General features: G+C 44.6%; 1 protein-coding gene across 4 annotated transcripts in view; it reads left to right on the top strand.

Annotated features, from left to right (window-relative positions):
* The window catches only part of LOC129631575 (uncharacterized), a 478,809-nt gene that overhangs the window by 355,065 nt on the left and 103,460 nt on the right, over window positions 1-20,284 (top strand). Inside the window, exon 5 of one of the 4 annotated variants that reach the window (XR_008704087.1) lies at window positions 18,272-18,923. The exons of the other annotated variants lie outside the window; for them this stretch is intronic. The gene's annotated coding sequence lies outside the window, so the exon portion shown is untranslated. Of the gene's footprint in view, window positions 1-18,271; window positions 18,924-20,284 lie in introns of those variants that run through there. 4 annotated transcript variants of the gene reach the window in all.

The following is a 20,284-nucleotide window of genomic DNA, read 5'->3' as shown; positions in this document are numbered from 1 at the left end:
AAAACTCAGAAGGGGGAAAAGACTCTCTGAATCTGCAGAGCAGAGAAGAAGCTAAAATGCCAGAGGGATATAGAAAAGTTGGGGTGTGGCCCCAGTGAACAGAGAGCCAAGGCAGGAAGGACCAGGTCACCCAAGGCTCATAAGCCAGAGAACTTTCATTTCATCTTAATGGCAAGCATAAGCCACTGGGTTTGGAGCAGGCATGTGGCATGATCTAAAATATATTCATGCTTCCAGGATGTTAGGCACTAAGCTGTGTGACTTTGAGGCAGACATTAATGTCTCTGTGCCTATTTTCACACTTGCAGTAAAGAGGTTTGACTGATTTGTAATGATCTTTTCAACTTTCATATTCTGACTATTATGTCCCTAGTTTTTGTTTTCCCCTGGGGTCGGCCCCTTCTTTATTTTACCAAGAAATAAGCTACCCCTTAGCCTCTACAGCCCAACCTTCACGAATGTTCTTCTTGGGCCCCTTTGTCAACACCAGCCCTGCCTGAGACGTTTCATCCACAAGGAGTGTTGTACAGACCAGAGGGGGAGACAGAGGTTGGAAAGAACAGGAGTTGTGCATTCCAATGACTCTTCAGTGGATTTCAACTCTTGACCTGTAATGCTTCCCAGCTGTTTTGAAGTAATACATCCCATCTTGATTAGCCTCCCCGCCTCCCCACAAATGTGATCCAAACAGAGGGGAGTTGCTTAAGGGAACCATGCCCCTGCTGGCTCCGGGTTTGCAGTTCCTGGCTGAAGGCAGTCACCGCCCCAAATGCAGGACTGGCCAGGCCCCCTCCTGCTCCCTCTCCACAGAGGGAGGCTGCCTCTTGAACAGCCTGTTCCTACAACGTGGAGAAAGAGGTGGGAGCAGGGGCAAGCCAGAGTCTCTGCCTCCTTACCCACCCCCCCACCCCCTATCAAATAACATCCCCCAGGTGGTGGGAGCTAAGTAGGAAAACACAGAGCTCCAATTCCAAAGTACACATTGGAATAAATGAAAACCAACTGGACTTGAGTTGGGTGGAGGCAGAAGAAATTTCAGCTCTGAGGGTTTTTTTTTTTTTTTTTGTACAAAATGTTAATTATGGGTGAACTCAAAAGGAATGTGCTTTCTCAAGATGAATTTCCTAACATGGTAGAAAGCAGACAGCATCCAGGCTGCAGCTTGGCCTGTTCCCTGGGATGGATGTCTGTATCTGGCTGTCAAGATCGACCCTCCATCTATCACCGGGCCTGGGGTCCAGGGACCAGTGGCCCACAGGAGTCAGGGAGGGGGCTACAAATCCTCGAGTCTCTGTGATTCTCTAAAACTCAGAAATGCAGACCCCTGGGTCCCATATTTGGTTTCTCTGAAAATAAGCCTTCAAGGAATTTTCTTTTTCTTTTTACATCATGAGAAAATGTCCTAGGAACCCCCATTTTTGTTTTGCGTGTCTCCTAGCATGTGCTCAGCTAAAGCACATAAACATCTTCTTGTAAGTTTGTGCAAATTAGTTGACAAAAATTTCCTGTGATTCCATGGACTCTTCATCTGACCTCCCAAGACACTTACTGCATGTCTGCTGTGCACCTGGCTATGCGATCATTTGGTGAGTGTATGTGCAGTGTTGTTCAACCCAAACCTCCAAGCAGAGCACACTGCCTTCTCTACCTGGATCCTTCTACTGATCCTGGCTCCCAGTGGCCTTCATTCACCCCCTGACTCACTAACTTCTTCACCGTGCTCACTGCACACACTCTTCCAGCTTTATGGCTCTTCCCCAAGTGGGCCCGGCAAGCATTCCTTTCCCTTCTTTGCAGACCCTGTGCCCTCAGGCTGGGAGGAGCTCCCATTGGCCCTCCCCAGCCTCCTCACCCCCTGCCAGCTCATCAGGGGGCTCATTACCTGGAAAGCCTTCTTTGCAGGTAGAAGTAGCCCCACCTTAGCTCGGTTCCCACTTGTAATCTAGGCCTCAGCCATTGTAAGAGGATTTCACTTCTATGGTCACATCTTCTTCAACAGGCTGCGGGCTTTTGGAGGGCTTGATGCACCTGACTGCTGCTTCTCTCTTTCTCACACTCCTGGCCCAGTGCCTGCCAGAGTACATGCATAATAATTGCTTTCTGACTGAATGGGAGCACTTATTAAGTAGATGCAAAACTCTGAACAAAAAAAATCAAGTTTACAAATAACAGTAATTTCTGTTGAACGCAACGAGCATTTGAATGTCTGTATGCCCAGACTTTGTAGGGCACCTTTGGGTACCAGAGCCCAGCATGGGTGGATGCCTTGTGTTGCTGTAGCAGGGCTGCTGAAACTGTGGCAACCAGGACTCACTTGTTCCTCCTTTCTCCCTGATGGTTCTAACTCCTGAGTGAGCCCTGAGAGTCAGAGAAGGATTTCCCAAGTGAGCAACTCAGCCCCAGAGACAAGGAGACTGTCACTTACAATGCAACCTCAGCCCCTGGCCTCAGTCACCTTGTTTTTTAATACTTCACACTGTTCCATTTCAAAAGAGATTGATGGTAATGTATCCTTATAGCCACAGAGGAGAGCGTTGGAAGTTCTGTTTCAGAGATGAAGAAATGGAGGCTTAAAGATGTTGTCATTGGCCCAAGGTCATTCATCTGCCCACTGTATATCTAGAAATCACTAGAAACTAGAAATCACTCAGAAACACTGGCTTGAAATCTCCTCTACTGGGCCCTTGTCTTCTTCTCTCTCAAGATGGCCCACCATCTTGCCTTCCTCCCTCTCTCCCCCACCTCCATCAGAGTGCCCAATATTTTAAGTAAATATATTTAAATCACCTAACAGATGTGTGAACATACATTTATTGTCATTACTTATATGGCATCATCGGGCTGGGTTCTATTTTTTATGCCTGTCTTTCTTTTTGTCGTCATGCCCTCTGGGACTTCCTGGTCCATCCAGAGTTGCCAAGGTAAATCAGGTTCTACCTGCAGAGGAGGGTCCAGGGGACATGGAACTCTTGGCATCAGACTTGGGTCTTGTCAGGAATAGCTTCTGCGAGGAGAAATAAGAGTTGTTTGCAGCTGTGGGTGTGAGACACTAACCCCTAGGAGGAAAGGCAAGGATTCAGCCAACATAGACAGCCCTTTCTGGACTTCCCACCCGTCACCCCACTGTTCCATCTATTCTTGTGGTGGTTGGGGGACATCTTTTGTTTCTATATTTTTATTTTTTAAAATTTTTACTTGGATGTGGCCTGTCCTGTCAGCCCATTCTTTTATGCCAGTGTGTGCAGATTAATTCTGTGGGTAATTCTGATGGAAAACTGGATGAGTTGGCCAGAGAAACTTCAGTAGGGGAATTAAAAGTAGTCATTTTGAGAGAGGAGAAAATAAAAGGACAGTTTCGGTCATTTCAGGCCCAGGGCACTGGCTAGAGCTGAGATTTTCAGCGTGATCATTCATTTCCTCATTTTAATTCTGTTCTTAGATAACCTTTGCATCTGAAAGGGGAATTCTTGGCCCATCTTTAAAGGATTCTCCACTGCCTGGTTTGTTCACTAGATGGCATGGCTCAGACTGGCTGAGTTGCTGAGATTCAGTCTGGCTAAGGAAGTTCTCTGTGGACCTGTGTCAAATATATCAGCTGTCTTTTGTTGCATTCCTTGGGGACAAATGGCACACCCCTATGAGTGGAAGAAGTAGGGGGCTTCTTTGATTTTTAGCAGGAGTTATCACTGGAAAGGAAGTGTCTGCAGCTGTCTTAGGAAAGATTCACAGAACCAGGCGGTGCCTTTTCGATCATCTTGTCCATCTTGTGGTTTGTGAACTTGTTTATAGAGCAGAACACTTTCCTCAGCAAAATGCTATTCAGAGCCAAAGATGTAACTCAGGAAACAGCAGAACTATGTGCTGTGGTTGCTTTGAGGATTTGAGAAACATCCATCTTGTCCCTTTCTCTCTTTCCTCCTTTCCCCTCTTCCTTCTTTTCCTTCCTTCATCCCTTCCTTCTCTTTCTTCTTTTCTCCCTTTCATTTTCCAGAGTCAGGAACTGAGGACGCGCAAGGACAAGATGTTTATGGCGGACCTTGGCCCTAAACTAGTCGCTGAAAGATCTTTCTGTGAAACCGCTGCCTTGTTTATTTAAATCCCACAAGTTCCCAAAGCGAATTGTTCTAAATTCCCTGGGAGTGCCACCATTGGTGGACGCATACACACATTTGCTGAATCCACTGAATGCTTCTGTTGCCTCCAGGATGTTGACACTGATCATAAATTCAAACAGGACCAGAGTGACAGAGATGAGTGTGTGAATTCTGGGCCAGACACTGGACAAATACTTTCATGCCTTGTTTCATTTTTCTTCACAAGAAAAATGTGAGATTTGTTTTTCTATCCCTACTTTACAGATGAAGAACATTAGATGTGGAGGCTAAACTTTTTGTACCAACTTAATCTATGAGGGTGCAGATGAAGCTCTTATAACAGAGACCCTAAAACACAATGGCTTAAATACAGTAGAAGTTTGCTTTTTCCTCCCATAATAGTCTGCAGGAAGGTGATCCAGGCTGACTGGGTGTGGCTGGCTCATTTCAACATATGGCTCCCATCCTGCCTCTGATGTGGGTTTTTCAGGTTTTATCATCTCCTCACCAGCAGAGAAGCCAGATGGTCAATAAATGATTGGATCGAGATTTGAACCAGGATTTATGTGATTCAAAAGTCTGATGTTGCTATGCATTGAGGAAATTTCCCCCATTACTCTCACCCCAGTCACTACAGACCAGATACAGTAACACTGTCGCCAGCCTCCGGTGGCATCACTAGTCTTGAAGCTAGCCTCCAAGGTGGTTCCTGATGCTTCTTACCTCTTTATCACCATTGTTGTTGTTTAGTCGCTCAGTTGTGTCTGACTCTTTGCAACCCCAGGGACTGCACCGTGCCAGGATTCCCTATCCTTCACTGTCTCCCAGAGTTTGCTCAAGCTCATGTTCTTTGAGTCAGTGATGCCCTTCGTTGTCATGCCTCATGTAATTCCCTTCCACGCTGAATGGAGCTGATTTGTGTCGTCAGTGGGGTATTATGGACAGGCTATAGTGAATGCCTTTTGAGGAGGCTCAGTCCTTAAAGACTTCCTGGGGTCACTAGCTCTGAGGAAGCCAGCCACCATGTGGTGAGGACGCTCAAGCAGCCTTGTGGAGAGGTCCACACCATAGGAAACGGAGGCTCCCACCAGCACCAACTAGCCAGCCAGGCGAGTGAGCCCTCTGGGAAGCAAATCCTCCATCTTAGTCAGCCTTCACAGAACTGTAGCTCTGACCCAATCTTAAATATAACATCATCAGAGTTCCTGAAACAGAATTAATCAGCAAAGCAGTACCCAAATCCCTGCTGCACAGAAGCTATGTGGGATAACAAATATTTATTTTTATTTTATGTCACAAAATTTTGCAGTCATTTGTAATGTAGCTATAGGTAACTAATACATTAGCACAGATGCTAGGTTAAGAGGATATACTTTAAAAAAGTATTTTGTTAATTTATTTTATTTTTGGCTGCACTGGGTCTTCATTGGTGTGCAGTCTTGTCTCTAGTTGCGGTGCGCAGGCTCCTCGTTGTAGGGGCTCCTCTTGTTGCAGAGCACCGGCTCTAGGGCATGCGGGCTTCAGCAGTTGTGGCTCATGGGTTCAGTCGTGTGGTTCCCAGGCTCTAGAACACAAGCTCAATAGTTGTGGCACATGGGGTTAGTTTCTCCTCAGCACATGGGATCTTCCTGGGCCAGGGATCGCACCCAGTTCTGTGTTGGCAAGAGAATTCTTTGCTACTGAGTCAACAAGGAAGCCTGGGTATACTTTGTAATTGTTATTTATGTATTTAAAATTACTTATGTACTTATTTGGCTGTGCCATGTCTTAGTTGCAGAATGTGGAGTCTAGTTCCATGACCATGGATCGAACCTGGGTCCCCTGCTTTGGGAGTACATAGTCTTAGCCACTGAACCATCAGGGAAGTCCCAGGATGTACTTTTTTTTAGATTAAACTCTAGCCACCTCCTCAGGAAAGCCTTACTTGATTCTATTAGGGAAGTAGTTTCTTTTTTTTAATCCTTCTTTTTCTTTGTATTGTGGCTCCTTTATCCTACCTTGTGTCACGCAAAGCTGAAATTTGTATTTTTACAGATCAGTTTCCTTCTCTAGACCGTTCATTCCTCAGTGACAATGTCTCATGTTCAGATTCACCTCCCCTGTGCCTCCCAGTGCCAAATTAAATGTGTGTTTATGTGCATGACCAAAATCTTCTGCCAATCCTTTGACTTAACTGTTTTGTAATATTATGCACATATTTTCTATAAATGCAGCCTCTAAAAACATGTTCATGTTGCCTTTTACATGAATCCTCTCAGTTACTTCTTTGTTACAGTAACAGGCTTTTAAAAACACTCTGTATAAATAAAAGATAAATCTCCTAAGGCCCAGAGATCATGCTGTTTGAGGAGCTTGTACAAATAGTTGGCACCTCCTTATTCTTGAAAATCAGGCCTGAAATCTCATCAAAACAAATGTTCCCTGGAGATCCCCAGAGCTGAGGAGATTTATTTTTTAATTACATTATCTCTTATCCCATTTAGAAGAGGCCAGAAGGGGGCCTGTCAGGATCCTGCTCAGCTCAGGTATCTCCTGCTCCCCTGGCCCCGGGTGATCCCACTTTCTGATGGGACCCAGTGTGTTTCTGAAGCCATCTCATTTCCAAACATACATCCATCCCTGTGTGTTACCTCTTGCAAATGCACCGAAGATATCTCACCTACATACTCTTCTGCTGCTCTGAATTTAGAACCACTCCAGAGGGGATCTGAAATGCATCCTGCATCCTTTTTAAACCTATATATTACTGTCAGTCTTCAGACTCAGGAAAGTTTGGGGAATTTGTAAGTCACAGGGAATTGAGTTTGGGTTCAACAGACGAAGAAGTTGAAATGTTTTCAGGCATGATTGTGGCTTAACAAATGGAAAGATGGGGTGTTTTGTGATGGTCCATGTACCCTTGACGAGATTGCCGTCGACACACTTCCTCATATGCCTCCAAATTTCCTATTTTGGCTGAGCCATTGGTCAGAGACTGGCGTGTGCACGAATCCGCACCTTCCTCCTCCAAGAGGTGCATTTCCATATGAAGTAACGTTAGGGAGCAGATTTCCATTTTTTTGCTTATTTTTCCCAGTGACATTAATTGACTCACATGGGGCAGTGGTTAAGATCATGTTTATGAGATGGTCATGCATCAATGCATCACCAGAGAGAAGGGATGTAAATTTCATCCCCCATTACCTGCACCCCCCTCCCACCCCAAACACTCCACACTGAGCCTCCCAAATGGGAGGTGATAATGTGTTGATTATAAACATTTTCCACGCTTACTCAGATTTAAGACTCTTATTGATCCACATCATTGATTCAGTACCGCTGTATACATACATCTATATGTACATATATCTATTTTAAGGAAAATATCAACTTCATTAAATTCCTGTATAAATTTTAAGATGCATCCAGGTTTTTGAAAGCTGATGCAAATGGAAAAGAAATATCTGTAACATACTTCAGGATGTTTGGTAAATTTCTTGAGAGGTGAACATTCTTGCTTCCCAGAGGTGATCAGGCGGAAACGAGAACAGAGGTTAATGCATGAAAAGGGCTCTAAAGACCTATCAATGTGTTTCAGTCCAACACAAGACTGAAAGGTCTTTGGGAAAACAGATGATGTCACATCCATTGCTTGGTCCCCAGCACCCGGATGGATGCCCAGCACCCAGTCACTTGAGAATTCTCTGTTGTGTTAGAGATCAGAGGATCTCCGTGACCCCTTCCAGGTTCTATACCTGCTCTCACATCTCTCCTATCACAAGGCTGTGGCCAAAATTAGATGAGATCAAACACCTAGAAGTCCTGGTGAAGTCAAGTTCTTGGCAAACAGATGTCTCCTTTGGGTCATCCTCATGGCTGCCCCACCCACCACCACCCTGCCCTGTGTTTGTCCACTCAGGATCGAGGGCTTCCCTGGTGGCTCAGATGGTAAAGAATCCCCCTGCAATGTAGGAGACCTGGGTTTGATCCCTGGGTTGGGAATATCCCCTGAAGTGGGGCTTGGCAACCCACTCCAGTGTTCTTGTTTGGAGAATCCCCATGGACAGAGGAACCTGGTGGGCTACAGTCCATGGGGTCACAAAGAGCTGGACATGACTGAGCGACTAAAGACAACAATGATCCTTCAACAGAAATTAAACTCTGAAGACAAATTCCCCAGGGCCTTCCTGAAGACACACTCTTTCAGTGAGAAAATGAGTTTATTGACTTCTCTGCCTGAGAGGAACACAAGATACAGCTCTTGGTGTAGGGAGTGTGGGCTGGAGTCAAGGCTGCAAAGGGCCCCCCCTCCATCCACTAGTCAGGGGCAGCATCCAACCCCACAGGAGGCTCCCCTTCCAGCCCCCTCTCCTCCAGGCTGTGCCACACAGTGGGCTGAGGGTGGCCTTTGCAGCCCACAGCTGGGCTTCCATCACCTGCCCCGCTGAGTGAAGTCTGTGTTCCTCAGATCGCATTCGAAGCCTAGTTCTTGGGCCTAAGTTGTACTTTGATCTTTATCTTCAAACTATTATCTGTCACATGCCTGGAATGTCTCCCACATTCTTGATCCATTCACATGGGCGATTCACCTGGGGGAAAGAGAGAATTTTCTCTTACAAAGGCCCAGCTCATCCCTTTTCTCATGGATGGGCTTTGGAAGCAGGGGGACAGTGGTTTGAAGCCCAGTGCTAGTCTTCCCGGATCCCCACCTTGTGTGCGCTGCTTCTCCACCCAGGATCACCCTTCACCATCTGGAAGGGCCTCTGCTCACACCCTTTGTCCTCACTTGCTGGCCTGATGCAGCTCACAACAGGCCACCTCCTTCCTGAAGCTTGACAGACTAGCCTTTTAGAGTAAAAAAAAAAAAAACTTCATTAGCTTTGGTCTGCCTCCCAATCATCCAGATGGAGAGGAACCTTATATGTTATGCTGGAGGTAAGGGTCATTTCTCTAAATGCAGTGGAAGCCAAAGAAGAATGTAAAACAAGGGGGTGACAGTATCATATTTGTGTGTTACATCACTCAGGACAGATTCTACAAGGGAGAGGTGGAAGGCAATGACATGATTTAGGAGTTGGATCAAAATTTAGGTTTGGGGCTGTTGGCACTTAGGCTTCGACTTCATCCCTTACCTTTCTCCTTGTCTCTGCTTTCCGGCTTTAGAAAGAAGCCAGGATATTCTTTCTTCTTTTCTTTCTCCCTCTTACTTCCTCCCTCACCCTATGTCTTTGCTAAACAGGTCTGCCATGGTTTCAGCTTTCCCCACATGATCCCAGACCCTGGATTCCGGTAATGTCCCCTCGCCCCCCGCTCCTGAAATCTAAGAAGGCAGCAGCTTCTTGGATGCACTGCTTCACCCTCACTTATTTGAGTTCTCAGCTCTTTCAACATTGGTGTAACCAAATTCCTGTCTTCACTTCCTTTCATTTAAGTACTTAGGGTGGTTTCTGTTTTTCTGTTCGACTGAGACAGCTGTCTATTGGAGTCATACATGTAAAATATGTGAAGGTCTAAGTAAGGGTATGGGCTTCCCAGGTGGCTCAGAGGTAAAGAATCCACCTGCCAATGCAGGAGATGCAAGAGACATGTGTTCAATCCCTGTGTTGGGAAGATCCTTTGGAGGAGGAAATGGCAACCCACTCCAGTATTCTTGCCTGGGAAATTCCATGGACAGAGGAGCCTGGTGGGCTACAGTCCATGGGGTCACAAAGAGTCAGACACGACTGAGCAGACAGACAGACAGAAGGGTATTGCCCCAGGGCTGGAGGAGAGGAGGTCTGGAGATATCTTTAGTCAGAATCCTATCTAGAGTTGTAATTCCTTGTATCCTTGACCCAGAAAGTATCCTTTGCCATTATGACTGTCCACCAGCTCTTGAACATCAGCGTCTTTTCGGGCCCCTTGTCATGTCACTGATCCTGTAGAGAAAGATGCTTAGTCAGGTACGGATGCTTCAATTTATCACCAGATTTTAAGGAGTCAAAAATACCAAAACAGTTGGTCTGCAAGTTAATAGAATAGGAATTTTTGTTCATTTGTGGCTTAAGCTAGGGTTCTAACTAGCTACATGATCTTGGGTGAGTCAGTTTCCTTTTGTGGGGCTTGCTTTCTCCATCTTAACAAGTATGATGCTAAAACTCACCATCCTTTCTACTATTCTGAGAGCTTATCACGGGATCCATCCTGTTGACTGGATGAGTTCTTACGCTAGTTGTGCCTGATCCGTGATATTAAGCATACAGAAATGTTAATAACCTTGTTTCCCTTTGAAAAGCTATGCGAGTACAGATGGATTTCCTAGGCCCCATCTGAGCTTTGCACCCAGCAAATCAAATATCACACATTTAAGTGTCCTTGGCACTGCCAGTGTAGACAGAAGCCTTAGCCAGATACTGCAGGGAAGTTTGGTTCATCCACCATCGAGCCGTTCAAAGTCAGACTCTGTTTTTGAAATGAACCAACTTGCCTCTCACCGTCTGTTTTCTAGGACCTGGGATGATGCACACTCTTATTTCCATTTGTAGCCTAATCTATTCCCAGGAAAACCAGGAAAGAAATGTCATCCTTTGGCTGGTTACCCTAAAATACCAGAAACTACCTTCTTTTTTATTTTCTTATTTTTTTTCCATATTTAAAATTAGCAACTTCTTCTAAGAAATATCCTCATTTAAACATATTCATATCTCTGTAAGAGTGGGGAAGAAGCACTTATTCCTGAACTGGCACTAAGACTCACACTGGAGATGTCATCACCTTATTTGTTAAATAAAATTCACTGGGGCTTTAGTGGTACCCTTACTATATAAACTTTATTGTGGCTTTTGTTTATTTTATTGAGGATTTTGAAGGCAACTTATAACCCATTTAATAAATGTGTACTCTGTGGCAGACATTTTGTTTATCTTTAGGTTTTCTGAGGTTAAAGCTTTGTGGTCCCTTCCCTTGGGGATCTCTGTTTCTGATGGGAGAAACAGAGTTGTGAGTGGTATTCACTGTATTATTGGTGGGTGTACAGTACTGGATACCTCTGTGACTCCTGTAAGTCTTGCCTTCATCCTTCAAAGTCAAAGAGTGAGCACTCATGGTCAATTACTGAATTGCAGGTATAGAACCAATGAGGAGTGAGCTGTAAGGATTTTAGGACTAGAATTAGATCTTAACTTCCCAAACATTGGCCAGAAGAGTCACACCGTCAATTTTTCCAATATGGGGATTTATACAACTGCATGTTTGAAAGAGATTCCTATTATTTTCAAAAGTTTGATCTGTCAATTTGAAGGTATACCTCAAAAGTCATAAAAAATGGTATATGGACCAGTAGTTTCTCTGTAAGGAATTTACCCTAGGAAGCTATAGATACACTCAAAGTTATTGTAAGTGTGTTCATTACAGTGTTATTTACATTAGGGTATAAATTATAATTATAGAGTATCAGTTCACTGAATTAGGGTAGATAGAGATGGTGGAATGCTATGCAGTGATGATATTGAAAAGTACTTAATGGCAGGGAAAGAAACATGACATACAGTTTGATGAAACAGAAGGTGATAAACTTTTTTAGGCAAGGAGACTACATTCAAATATTTATGTGTATCTGTGTATGCCATATAAGGATAGATATAGATGCAGGTAAACATACTTACTGGAAAAAATCTGAAAGGATATGCACTCCTACTTAGAAGTGGTCATTTCTTGCTGGGGTTATTTCAGGTGACATTTACTTTCTTTTGTATATGTATTCTACAATGTATGTGGATTGCTTTTAAGATCAGAAAATATGCTGATTTTTTAAAAATGGGCCTGGCTTCTGGGTGTGCTGGTGGAATAACAATGGTGAGGACCAGTTGGCAGAGCCATCAGAGATTGTGAGACTACAGCCTTCATAAAGTCACTCCAGAATGAACCCCCACCCCTTTAATATCACTTTGGACCATTTGGAAATGGACACTACAGACACGTCTGTGTATGTAAGAGTTGGGGTGGTTGTGGTCAAAGGGTCTCCTTGGATGACATAGGGTAGTTGCTGGGTTGGACACTGATGATGGACAATCTTAACCAGATGGAGATCAGGGAACAGAGGCTCATGTCAGTGATTCCAACTGCTTCATCTACTTCTGAAGGAACTGATGTCTCAACAGGTGGGTGATTAGAATAACTTGGAAACAAGATGGGAAAGCAGTTGCTCTGAACCACAACTTCAGACTTCAAATCAGGATGATGGGTGAGGGCCAGCCCTCCACTTGTCTGATTCATGAGGGAGGTTGTGAATTAGAGGCACCTAATGATGATGGATCACAATAAACTGTGGAAAATTCTGAAAGAGATGGGAATACCAGACCACCTGACCTGCCTCTTGAGAAACCTATATGCAGGTCAGGAAGCAACAGTTAGAACTGGTCATGGAACAACAGACTGGTTCCAAATAGGAAAAGTAGTACGTCAAGGCTGTATATTGTCACCCTGCTTATTTAACTTCTATGCAGAGTACATCATGAGAAACGCTGGGCTGGAAGAAGCACAAGCTGGAATCAAGATTGCCGGGAGAAATATCAATAACCTCAGATATGCAGATGACACCACCCTTATGGCAAAAAGTGAAGAGGAACTCAAAAGCCTCTTGATGAAAGTGAAAGTGTAGAGTGAAAAAGTTGGCTTAAAGCTCAACATTCAGAAAACGAAGATCATGGCATCTGGTCCCATCACTTTATGGGAAATAGATGGGGAAACAGTGGAAACAGTGTCAGACTTTATTTTTTTTGGGCTCCAAAATCACTGCAGACAGTGATTTTAGCCATGAAATTAAAAGACGCTTACTCCTTGGAAGGAAAGTTATGACCAACATAGATAGCATATTGAAAAGCAGAGACATTACTTTGCCAACAAAGGTCCGTCTAGTCAAGGCTATAATTTTTCCAGTGGTCATGTATGGATGTGAGAGTTGGACTGTGAAAGCTGAGCGCCGAATAATTGATGCTTTTGAACTGTGGTGTTGGAGAAGACTCTTGAGAGTCCCTTGGACTACAAGGAGATCCAACCAGTCCATTCTAAAGGAGATCAGTCCTGGGTGTTCATTGGAAGGACTGATGCTAAAGTATTGAAACTCTAATACTTTGGCCACCTGATGCGAAGAGCTGACTCATTGGAAAAGACCCTGATGCTGGGAGGGATTGGGGGAAGGAGGAGAAGTGGACGACAGAGGATGAGATGGCTGGATGGCATCACCAACTCTATGGACATGAGTTTGAATAGACTCTGGGAGTTGGTGATGGACAGGGAGGCCTGGTGTGCTGCGATTCATGGGGTCGCAAAGAGTCGGGCATGACTGAGTGACTGAACTGAACTGAATGATGATGGTATTTATTCCCTGAGACCAGCCAGTGATATACTTGGACACATCTCAAAACAGTGTCCTAGGAGCCACATTCTAAAGAAGGAAGAAAAACAAAAAGGTTAGTTCCTCTGTAAGGAATTAAAAAAACAAATCACCTTCTGTTTGGATTTCTTTGTTTCTGGGTTTCATAGTAAGTACAGGGAGGATGTAATCTCCTTAGCTCCCTCCCTCCATACATTTCCTCTCTTTCTACTCCCCTTTGTAATTACCAGTAAGCAGGAAGGTGGTGTTAACCTGAGTGATCCAGGAGAGCCACTGTTGAGCATGGTGACCGTATCTTAAAAGTCCTCATCCCCATGTTTCATTCCTTCTTTTGCACTTCTTGCTACAAGCCTGGGTGGAGGGCCATCCTCAGGACCAGTTTTCTTTCTCCATCTTTCCTGACTGTGCAGCTGGGGAAATAAGGGGGTCAGAGCACCTGGCTTATCCAGCTTTCTGGAGCAGGCCTGAATCTCTGTGTGGCCTGCAGTCTTCCCATTTAGAAACCTAGGAAAGAAATGGGTCAATTTTCTTTCAATATTGACATCTTGGTCTGGAGAATTCTCTGTTATGCGGGGCTTCTTGTGCACGATCAGATGTTTAGTAGCATCCCTAGCCAGTAACTCTGTCCCCTCCATTTATGACCACTGCAGATGTCTCCTGACACTATTAAATGCCCCCAGTGGGGTAAACTCTCCTCTGGTTGAGAAGCACCGCTTTTCACTTAGGACTTGCTGGTTGTACTTTTGGCTTCTGTTTTGCATCCTTGGGTACTAACAGTTTCTGGATATACATAGAAGAGCCACATCACTGAGGGTTCAGTTTAGAGCTCTCCTAATACACAGCCATGTCAAGAGGTCTAGACCCACTCCAGCAGACTTTAGACACCTTGTGTGTGTGCTAGGTTGCTTTAGTTGTGTCCGACTCTTTGCAACTCCATGGACTGTAGCCTGCTAGGCTCCTCTGTCCATGGAATTCTCCAGGCAAGAATACTGGAGTGGGTTACCATTTGCTCCTCCAGGGGATCTTCCTGACCCAGGGCTCAAACCTGTGTCTCTTACATTTCCTGCACCGGCAGGCAGATTCTTTACCACTAGCGCCACTAGATACCTCGTGGAGGTGGATTTTCCTCCTAGGCACCTTTAGGCAGCCTATGGGAATCAAAGCTGGCAGCTTGCCACCGCCAGGGGAGTCAGGGCACCAGGTCTTGTTCTCCTTCCTGGTCCCTGAGCATTTTGGCTGAGCTCAGAGCCCACAGAAGGGAGAGGCCATCATGGAGACGGGGAGCAGGGCAGGAAGGAGAGAATGCAGGAGTGGGGTCAGGAATTTCCTTAGCTTCATTGGAAACAGATGTCTAGCAGCAGCAGCAGAGGTGGAGGGTGGGGCTCTGCTTGAGGCTAGCAGGCTTGGCTGCTTCTCCTCTCCACCTCCCTCAAACTCCCCCCTGCCTCCTTCCCACCCCCGCAAGCACCGCCAGACTATTATTTAAGGCAAGGGTTCTGGCTTAAGGGAAGCTGGGGTTGTTGTGACATACGAACAAAATCTGCCTTCGTGAGAGCATGAGCAGATGTGAAGACTGTATTTGCATGTGGTCAGAGATCATGGGATTAAAGCACCTCAGGGAAGAAACGTCCTTTTGTGATCTGAGTTCAACACCTTCATCTGAGGTCAGAAACCAAGCATGCAGTCCAGGAATCCAGGTCGTTTAATTCCCAGGGTCTTCGCCCATAACCCACCCATGCCTTGAAGCCCTCTTTTAAGAAGTAACTGGGGTGGGGAGGGAGGTGGGAGGGGTTTCAGGATGGGGGGACACACCTGAACCCATTGGTGTAGGGTGTGTAGGGGACCACCCTACACCCATGGCTGATTGATGTTGATGCTTGTAAAGTAATTAGCCTCCAGTTAAAATAAATAAGTTACTTTTTTTAAAAAGTAAAAATAAAAAAAAGAAGTAAACCCTCTAAGATCTAATTGAGCATATCTGTCATCCCTAGCCTGTGCCTATGGCAGACATCACTAATTGATCACAGAGTTCTTTCCCCACGGGGTTTTGATGCTGCCTGATTATCCTTTATCCAAACAGCACCCTGGATAGGTGGTGCCAATCAATTGGATATTAAAAGTGTTTTCTGCACCTGCTGGTGACTTGGTCTGTCAGTCTTTTTAGAGATACATGAAAAGTAGGGCCTGGGGGAATGTGTTAATTTGAGATTGTCTTTTGAGAAAGGGTGAAAGGAAGTATGTCACAATTGTAGGCTATTCTAGAGCCTTTGAAACCTCAGTGTGGAGATGGAGTACCTGGGAGATGTTTCTGCAGTGCAGGAAGTCTGGAGAGAGGCCTGAGAATCTGCAGTTCTAACAAGCCCCTGGGTGATGCTGATGCAGCTGGTCTGTGGATCGCAAAAATCCACCCAAGCCAGCCAGTTCACCATGTAGGAAACTGTGGTTCCCAGAGGATGAGGGAGGAATCAGGTCTGTTTCACCATATACTTTGTTAGTCCCTGGACACAAGGATTTCATTAATGTCTGCTCCTTGCTCTGTTTGGCTGATCTCTTTGGCCGGGTATCTGGCCTGCAACTACCAAAACTTTTCAACCAGAGGCATCTCAGAATTGATGTCCACCTCAAATCTGGTAAGACTCCAAGTAAGAACTATTATATGCCTTCACATTTTTGATCTTTCTGGAACATTCTTAAAGACACTGTGGGAGGTCATACCCTGCTAAGAACTGAACCTTAACTGAGGACAACAGAGTGGATGGATGGTCCCTGAAAGGTCTATTTCCTTTGAGCGGACCTCGTTTATTTTGGAAATGCCTGCTGCTGGAAGGAAAACTAACATGGATTGTCATGGCTTAAGTGAGGGGGTAGGGCTTCATGTTTTGGTAAATAACCTCTGAGCTGAGAAAAAGTTTTGTTTTTTTTTTTTTTTTTTTTTTTAATCCAGCCTAAATAAATAACTGGGTTCAATCCCTGGGTTGGGAAGATCCCCCAGAGAAGGGAAAGGCTACCCACTCCAGTATTCTGGCCTGGAGAATTCCATGGATTGTATAGGCCATGAGGTCGCAAAGAGTCAGACACCATGAAGTGACTTTCACTTTCAAATAACTGCAAGGGGAAAGGTGGTGGGGAGGGGGTTGCTTTCCTTTCCCTCAGTAATTGAGACATCTCACTCTGGCATAATTATATTGTCAAATGGAAGATGCTTCAAGTAATTAGGAACATAATTAGTCAAGCTTTTCTGCTCCCTGCGTCCTCAACTAAAACACATGCCTTATATCCAGTGCCCTGTGCAGCACGGGACCATCTTTAACAAGAAACACTTTCTTCTTCTTTTGCTTTTAATGAACAAAAGGAGAAAAGGACAACAAAGAGTCTTTCGGGGATCAGAAAGGCTACTTACTTGGTATCAGTTAACAAAAATCAGATATGTGGAAAGATAACATTAGGAAACATCATATACTGTGACTTCAGTCAAGGTTGCTGCTTCTGCTGTTATTATTATTATTAATAATAGTAGTGGTATAATTTCTTCGAACTTGGTATTCTCAGAGTTCATGAACTTGCTCTCTGACCATCTGTTCATCAGATACAGGCAAGTCTTGGATGTTTCAACTGATTTTACAGAGTTTGTAAAGAAGTTTCTTGATACGTCAAGTCCTCCCTGCCAAGGAAAGCAGAGACATGAATGAGGTCAAATAGTCTGTGGTCTCTTTTAGAGAAGGAACCTGGTTTTTGTCCATAAAATGCCCTTGACTATGGTGGGCATCCAGTAAACGGTGACCCCCCCCCCCCAGTGGAAACTGGTATGCGACCAGATCATACAGACTCGGGGTGAAAGGGGGCATTGTTCCATTCACAAGTTCTCAGACAAGAGCTTCACCAGGGCCTCCATACACAGGAGCTCTCCGAGCCTCCTGACAAACAGGTATTAATCATCCCAGCTCATTGAGAACTGAGCCCAGTGGGAGCCCCAGTCTACCATGATGAGCCCATTCACAGGATGGAGGGGGCCTCAGTCTCCCCTCCCCTCGCTGGACCCCTACCACTCCAAGGCCTACAGCTGCTCCTGGCTTCAGTCTGGATGTGGCTTCCCACTTCTCTCCTACTTCTGTATTAATATTTGCCTTCCTGACTCTCTGGGGTCCGGGGCCGGGGGGTGGTGGTTGGGAGGTGGAAGACTGTGATACAAAGAAAAGACAGCAGACCCTGGAATCAGATACGTCTAGGCTTGAATCTAAGCTCTACTTATCCTGAAGCAAATTACTTCATCTCCTTTATCCTTGGTCTTTCAATCTGTTAAACAGGAATCAGCATATGGATGGACAGAATGATGGATGGGTAGATAGATGGATTAATTTTAAAAAAGCAAATAATTAATAGGGAAGTGATGGGTGAGTGGGTGAGACATGTTAGCATTAACATGCCTAAATATGTAAGAGTGATATTTCTTTTTAAGGAAACTACATGCTCGTTTTTGGTTCAGGATCATAGGGATCAGGAGAGCGAGGCATCAGAGAAGCGAGTTTACAACCCAGCTGGGGTCCTTACAGTTAGTTTTGTTTCAGGTCAGCATTTTCCACATTTGTGCCAAGGAACATGAGGCAGATGCTCCATAAAAAGAGGGTTCCGTGGTCCAGGGTCTTTGGGAAATTGAACCCGTTCTTGGAGATTCACATATACAAGAGCATCATATTGAAGCCTTTGAGAAGTTTTATAAATACTTGTTTTATTGTAGTAATACTTGCTATTGTTTAAAATTCAATGAGTCTGCAAAACATGCTCAAGCAGCCTTTCTTTCACATTCTGCTTCTTAACTCACTCCCAGAGGAAGCACATCCTGTAGGACCTGCCTTTCATATGCAGTGGCCAAGACTACACAGCACTCTCCATTGGGTTCCATCCACACGGGCTGGTGGTTATCGAGAATCACATACACGCTGTGGATGCATCCTCCCAAACGATCATGTGATGGGATTAGGACCGGTGTTACCACCACCGCCGTTTCACAGATGAATGAATGGCACTCCGGCAGATGGAATGAACTGTCTGAGTCCACACAGTTTACAACTGACAAGTTTAACTTCATCCCTGGTCGCTCAATGCCCATTCTCTTAGGTCCACGTGTACTCCCATCCGCAGTTACTGAGGTCTCTCTCTGGTGCCTGCTGGGTGATGCAGATCTGTTGAAACAGGTCTGGGCAGCCCCATGCACTTCACTCTGCAAATGTGGAAACAGCGAGTGCACTTCACAGCCTGACAAGCAGCTCTCCAGCAAAGGATAATGGAGCAGGAGAGAATGATCACACTAACGAAGGCAGTAATTGCACTTACCAGGACTTGTAGAGCACTTTGCTGTTTTGTGAGTGCTCTCACACATGGCACCCCTCTTATATCATCACAGCAACCCAATGAGTAAACTGGGCTGGGCGCTTTTGCCCTCACCTGACAAGGAGGAAAACCGCAGTGCAGCGAAGTAAACGGAGGAGCAGAATCTCATGTGGTGCGTCGGCAGCAAGTGCATGGCCCGAGGCCCCGCCTCTCTCCTGACTAGCTCTATTATTTGCATTACCACCCAGCAGAGAACATGGTGGAAACAGACCTGTCTCTTGCCGGTGTCTGTGCTTTCCAACTGCCCACTTCTATTCTTTCCTCCTTCCTCCATTTAGAATGAAAATTTCAAAATCCTGAAATAAGTGAAGAGAACAGTCATTCATAATCCCACCGTCCTGAGATAACTACTGCGTATTTGCATCTAGTAATTGTTTTATGCCCATTTGCCTGTTATTAAATTTTCTCAGAAGCATACTTTTAAATGTCTGCAGTGAGTTTCATTTTATCTTACTTTACATTATCCTTCTTTTGTTGTTGGGTGTTTAGAATGTTTTCGTATTTTCTATAATTTAAGTAACATGATAAACATCATTATACATAAATTTTTGGGAGCTTAAAAAACAAACAAACACTGTCCTTGAGATAAATTTCTTGAATGAAGTTTTAGAGTCAGAGTGTTTCCAGATATTTAAGACTTTGGGTGGATGTTCAAAATTGCCATCTAGAAATGTTTTACCAATTTTATAGCGCCATGAGCAAGAATTTTCTGCACTTACTATTACTCTTTTTGAACTTTTAAAAGTTCATAGGCATTGTTTTAATTTTTGTTTCTTTAATTACCAGTTTGGATGATTTTCTCTTTTTAAATATTCACTTTTGCTTGGTCATTTTTATTTCTTCTTTTGCTAATTTCCTGCTCATGTCCTTTCCTGTGATTCTTATTACAGTGATCATTATTTTGCTTTAGGTATTTTTCTTATTAATATCTTAGGAATCTTTATATATTAAGGGGGCTAATATTTATGTTGCAAATAATGTTTCCCTTAGGTTGAAATCATAATGAGGTAAACACTCGGAGGCATGTTTTTAATTGATGAGAGAACTTATAGGGGGTAAGATCCTGGCTCAGGATGAAGAAGACATTTCTAGTAAGGAAAGAGAATTATGTAAAGAAGAGATGTATGGTTTTGTGTTAATCTTATTTCATGGAGAGGTAAACCAAGACTCAGAGAGTTCCAGTAATTTGCCCCAGGTCACATAGCACAAAATCAGAAACAAGATTTGAACCCAAGTCTGTCCGTCTCCAGCTTCTGTGTACTTTCCATTGTGTGTCTCCCTGGCCTCCCAAAGGGAGGTGATCATCAAAGTTATGTTGCAGATATAAATTGGTTGCAGTCCCTACTGGGGACTGCAGGACGACTTCCCTTCTGGGGCAGTGGATGGGAATCCGCCAGACAGTGCAGAGGGACACGGGTTTGATCCCTGGTCCAAGAAGATCCCACAGGCC

This window comes from Bubalus kerabau, chromosome 17 (genome assembly GCF_029407905.1).
Source record: "Bubalus kerabau isolate K-KA32 ecotype Philippines breed swamp buffalo chromosome 17, PCC_UOA_SB_1v2, whole genome shotgun sequence".
NCBI classification, from domain to species: Eukaryota; Metazoa; Chordata; class Mammalia; order Artiodactyla; family Bovidae; genus Bubalus; species Bubalus kerabau.
The sequence above is the reverse complement of the archived record's forward strand: the minus strand, read 5'-3'. Positions and strand labels throughout refer to the sequence as shown.